Consider the following 5,920-nt stretch of genomic DNA (forward strand, 5'->3'; position numbering starts at 1 on the left):
ATATACCAATACATATGTTTAAACTATAGGGAAACGTCTTACTCAGCTTAGTTAGTCTTTCCTTTTATAGGTCTGTTTGTTGTGACAGTTTTGCTTTTAGGTTAGTGTCATGTAATATTTCATGAAAAGAAGGAACTTTTAACTAAAAAAGAAGCTTTTAAGTGTGTGCATCTGTTTGGTTGCCTTGCTATGTGCTTTATCCCCATCACACAGTGGGCGGATGCAGCTGAACTCAAGCGACTGTGATTTATAAACCTTCTCTAATGTTCTACTGTTGGGTGAAAGAAGCATCACATTAATATTGTCTCTTCTGTTTAAATCTGCCACATCGTCTCTTTCCCATTTACTACGCAGTCACCCGTGAAGGAGTTTCTTCCCAGGAGTTTACTTTATGATGGTGTTCTTTTAGCGGTACTACTTTAATAACTACCTGATAATTATAACTGGACTTTTTGAAGTGTAATATTAGTTAGCTTCCTAGCTAACCAAAATGCCTAGCTAGCTATCTCTTTTCTTGGTGTTTTTGGACCTTGCTATACTTTTTGGATAAACCTAGGTCTGGAGTCAACTTTTGAAGTTCAATCTTTTCAGTAGAGAACTGTACTTTATTAGCTTACTAGTTAGCCAACGTGTCTTGCTAGCTAGCTCTTTTCTTGCTGCTGCTGGATTTTGCTGTACTTCTTGTTTAGTTCACTGCAAATTCCCCAGACTTCACCTGACCCTTTTTTCTGTTTCTAGACTTTTCGAACAATTAGAATTAAATTAGTATTTTAAATGAACAGTTTTAACAGAACCTAGTGTGGGAATACTACGTTTCTTGATTCGTTACATGATTTTCCTCACATTCCAAACTTCTATACATGTGCAATGCACCGTGTACCAAGAAGGGAGTTAAACCAAATGCTACATTAATACTGGATTTTTTTTTATCAAAGGTAATGTGAGAATCATGATTTTGCCTGATGTGTTGACAGATCCATTTTCGCCCTAGAAATCCCATCAAGTATACAGATTTTATATTTTGAGGCTTCAGATGATACGGTTGTTTGTTGAAAGGATGGTAACCCATTTGGACCCCAGCTGCCTGTTGCACACACTACGTTTCATTTATTTAGTACCACTGAGTGTTTGATTTTCAGAAGGGAAGTGTGAAAATAAACAAAATTAAAACTCGTCTGCAGTAGAAACCCGATAACATACACACAGTTATGATGTGAAGGCTTCCAGAGTTTTCATAGTTTTTGATGACATTGTGCAGTAGAGCTCACAATAATTTTACTTACAGCATTTCTTCTTTTGGAAACTTACAAAAATTAATATATGATGTGCGAACAAATTTTACTGAGCAACCATTTGTATAATACCATGACAGTATGCATTGGTTCCTCCATGGGTTTCATGCTCTACGTAAAAAAAAAGCCTTTGAGATCCTGCTAACAGAAACAAAGATGAGAATATGGCAGGGGCTCGTCACGTCATCCTGCAATAAGAGACATGTTCATCTATTCTGGGTCGGTGGGAATTTGCAGGATGATAAATACCACATTAAGATTTTCTCTCTTTGTGTAATATAATTTATGTGTAAACTAAGCAGATCTGTAAACACAGAGCATCAGAACTAGAAATATACCATAAAAGGTCAGAGATGAAGTTATGGAGAAGTTTGAAACGGGGTTAGTTGACAGAACAGTATTCCAAGTTTTGGAAATAGAAACTGCAAGCCTATCAAGACGAAAGCCGTCCACTGCTGTATCCGAAGCAGCTGCAGGAGATTCAACCTGAAGCTGCCGTCACACAGTTTCCTATCTTACTATGTATTAGCTATGGGCGGATTGATCTGAAATATTGATAACATCGACACCAAGTCGGTGCCTGCATCTGTATCGGACCAATACTAACGTGATAAGATCAATACTTTAGTTTCAGATTCCTTCTTGAAATATAATTTTTGTATTGTAGTTATACAACTCTACTGCAAAAAAGCTTTCTCCTCGTTTTGCTTCCACTGTTTTTAGAAAACAATAAATCTTCATTGTTTCTATTTGTCATGTAAATATGTCATTAAAGTATTTTGTAGACAATTACAAACTACCTAAATTCTGTCCGAGGTTCTTGCAAAGTAATTCAAATGAAAACCCACAAAAATGCCAAAAAGTCAGAAACTTTGGTGATTTTGATACTCATTATTTGTCATACTAAAATAATAATGAGTGTCGGCATTAGTATGGATATTGGTGATATATTTACTTCGTAAAAATACAGTATCATACACCTCTACCATGTGGGTTATTTTCCTGTTGGGTGTCTATCAATACCAGGCAATCAAAAAATAAAAATAAAGAGTGTTTCAAAATAGTGGGACAACGGTACAAATATACAGCCAGAGCACCAATGCAATGTTTTAGATCAAAGCATAATCATGTCCAGCTAGAGACAGCTAATTATTATTATTTTAAGCAGTTTCTTAATGGGTTTTATCTGTACCTTCCAGCACTACTGGCCCTTTGACGACATTGATGAGCTTGATACGGCCCAGAAATGAAAACAAGTTTGTTGCCCCTGGTTTACTGTCAAAAACAGCTGAACAAGACCAGCTTTTGTATCTTAGGCAAACCCCCTCACAGGAAATGACTTTCTTGGCATGGTGCCAAATTGCTAACCAGTGCAATCTAATAACGCACTGAGCAGTTTTTAATCAAAAAGTGAAAACAAGGTTATTGATGTCTGAAAAACACAAGGTGCTACCATGAGTCACAGTAAAACGCACACGGGAAATAAGCATTAGTTGGGTGATCTAAACACAATGTTGAAGTTTTAACAAGGCAATTCATTTCTGCAAAACTGCTGCTCATATGTGAAACCATAATAATCAGGGTGGAACAAAACACTGCAGAGAAACGATGACAAACCTCAACCCCCATTTGAATCATAGATTTAGTTCAACTAAAGGAAGGACAAGTCACACATGTAAGGAAACAGAATATAGCTTTAAATGGGAGACAAATTCCCACCGTCTATTTGCAGCCATTAAAAGTAATTCTGATTTAACCTGAACAAAGACTGCACCATTTAATGACTTAAAGCATACCACCTGCTTATAAAGCAAAGAGATTAATATTTATCTGCATTGCTTTGAAAGCTTTGGACAGAGAGTTATGCTTTCATGAAGACTTCCTGTCTACTTCTTAGCTTCTTCGTTCTGACTTAATAATTAAGTCATGCTCCCGGCTCTTTGATGCAAATAAACATACACAGATAATTCTCTCCAATTACTTAACAGTGAAGCAATTTACACACAGCTGATGTTACACACACACACTCAGTGGGTTGCACCATTTGGTCCATTTCTACATGACTGAGGCATCCGTGCTCTTTAATGATCCCTACTGACGCCTCCGGCTGCAGACATATTAGTGTCATATTAGGAGGAAATGAAAAGAATCTACCCAAAGGGCCGTCGAGCATCTCCATTTATTTATGGCCTCTCCAGAAACAGGACATTCTAAAAAAAGTGACACAGAAATTGGAAATGTGGCGATGGCCAGCAGATGCCGGCGACATGTTCAGTCAGCCGAAGACAGCGCCTCTGTCCTCGTGTCCACTTTGACGAGAAACTGACAGATTGTACCAGCGCAGAGGCTAAAATTGAAGCACGGTTGCCGCATGAAAGTTTGAGAGAGTGTTTAAAAGTCAAATTTTCAGACTTTGACAAGCGGCTAATAATCGGACGTCAGGATCTGCACCTGACAGCTAAAGCAGTTGTTAGGATTAATGTTTGGATTCTGGTTCTCGAGTGAGCCCATTTGAAATATCATGATTTCATTTGCATATTTACTTATAAAGGGATTGTATAAACTGTCATAAAGCAACATCCACCGTGACCGAATATTTACAAGAGCTTTTTTATTCTATAAACGTACCACAGTTCTGAAGAAATACTTTTCTTTTAGGATTTTGCTTCCTGATTTTTGATCACCTCCCACCAACATCTGGTTCTTCACATTCTCTGGTGAGAATCATTCATGCATCAGTCGTCTCTTTGGGACGTCATCTCTCCATTGCCAGGGCGCATAACTCCTGGGCCTGTTTGGTATTGGAGAAATTAGAGCCATTTAAACAAGGGTTAAAAACAGAAAATACTTTGAAAGAATAGACAAATGGAGCACTTAACCCTTTACTGCCTGAATTTATTCACAGTTACCAAGCAAAAATAAATTTTCTGTTTTACTGTTAAGCAGCTTCTAATGTGAGTGCATTTGACAATATGAAAAAAATAAAAAAATTGAGAAAAAAATTAGGTATGGCTTTGTCCGCTAGATTGTGGCAAAATACTACCAATATGATTCTTAATATGTGTAGAATAAGCATCAACAGGCTTTAGTGGAGCTCTATATGCAAAACAACAATGGTTAAACACAAATGTAAAAACATATATATATATATATATATATATATATATATATATATATATATATTACAACAATGTCCAAAGTTTGCATTTTTGTTGGCTTAATATAAAAATTTGTGAATGTAATAAAATTGAGAGTGATGATGAATACAGCAGGACCTACAGTCGGGCAGACAGGAGGCAGCTTGTGGCCTTCAGGAGCCAAGAAAACTTTATTTTAAGCTTCAGCGGTACAACTAAAACATATCTGCCTGGTAAGTCTTAAGTTTAGCACTCATGATGTTCTTGAAATAAACAATTCCTTCAAAATATAAAAGTTTGTTAATAAAAATAATTCCAAAAAAGGGGGCAAAAAAACTTTTTATTCCCCTATAAGCTGATCGTGTTTCCCTAAGAATCCACCAAACTCCAGGTTTAACAAATGCAGGTAGCAAACATGTGAGAGACAATATGAGATTTAAACACAAGAACCAAAAAACATAAAAGAATCCAAACTCGAACTAAATCTGTACAGTCTGATCCCAAAGATCAGACTGTGTCAGCTGTGTCCTTCCATTAGTGGATCTATGCTTTATGAGAAAACAGACTTTAGATTTGTCTTTTTTATGTACATCTATCCAACATTAGGAGCTCATTTTGGGAGTTTTAATAATACCATTTAATAGACTTGAATCAGCAGAAAACAGAACTTTTCTAGGTTCTCCTTTTGTCTGCTGATACTAGACATGTATATCACACCCATTACTTCATCCATTCACGTCTGTATGCAACACAAACCTTTACATCATGTAACTTAAACAACACAGAGACAACACCCAGTATTCACAGAAGAAGATGAAACAGAATTTATTGATATTGTTCCATGTCAGTGTCGTGTCTCAAATTTACATCAAATACACCGCGAACAAAGCACATCCTTCAAATCTGATGCTCTGCTGAAAGCAGCTGGCAGCACAGTCAGGGCTTTTTGATGCCATGGAAAAAACTCTGTGTGAACGCGGCGTCAACTTAGTGGAATTAGGGTTTAGGGAACCGAACACACGAACAGAATAACGAGCTTTTTGTCTCGAGATGCTGACTCGCTTCCTTTACAAAACCCCGACTCAATTGTCAGGCGGGGGCACATTACGTGATAAAGAATGCTGATTGATGTCAGAGAAGACTTTTTAATAATGCATTCTGCATCAAATTCACACCTCAGATAGAATTACTGATGCTCTCTCAAAGTGATGGGAGGCAACTCTGATTTGTTCAGAAAAAAGAGCACAGGTACAAGTCAATGAAATTAGGAAATTGTCAAAAAGTTAGTGTATTTCAGCAAATCAATTTTAAAAAGTTTAAATTGCATAATGTGAAGATGCGCCCCACATTTTGGGAACCTCTGCTTTAAAGCATCAATGACTGCTTTAAAGTTGTCAAGTAAGCAGTCATCCCCTTGACTTCAACATTAAACACATAACATTTATGCATTTTTACATTTATTTATTTAGATTTTCTGAGAAGACAAAATCA

General features: G+C 36.8%; 1 long non-coding RNA gene across 1 annotated transcript in view; it reads right to left on the reverse strand.

Moving 5' to 3' along the window:
* LOC106962652 (uncharacterized) overlaps positions 1 to 5,660 on the reverse strand; it is a 13,592-nt gene extending 7,932 nt beyond the window's left edge. Inside the window, exons 1-2 of the long non-coding RNA XR_001428024.1 lie at positions 5,605 to 5,660; positions 3,921 to 4,083 (exon numbers count right to left, since the gene is read on the reverse strand). This is a non-coding gene — a long non-coding RNA (uncharacterized LOC106962652). The remainder of the gene's footprint in view (positions 1 to 3,920; positions 4,084 to 5,604) is intronic.
* Between the last annotated feature and the right edge of the window lie 260 nt (positions 5,661 to 5,920).

The sequence above is a fragment of the Poecilia latipinna genome, unplaced genomic scaffold (assembly GCF_001443285.1).
Source record: "Poecilia latipinna isolate Pla-1442-1.1 unplaced genomic scaffold, P_latipinna-1.0 Scaffold1443, whole genome shotgun sequence".
NCBI lineage: Eukaryota > Metazoa > Chordata > Actinopteri > Cyprinodontiformes > Poeciliidae > Poecilia > Poecilia latipinna.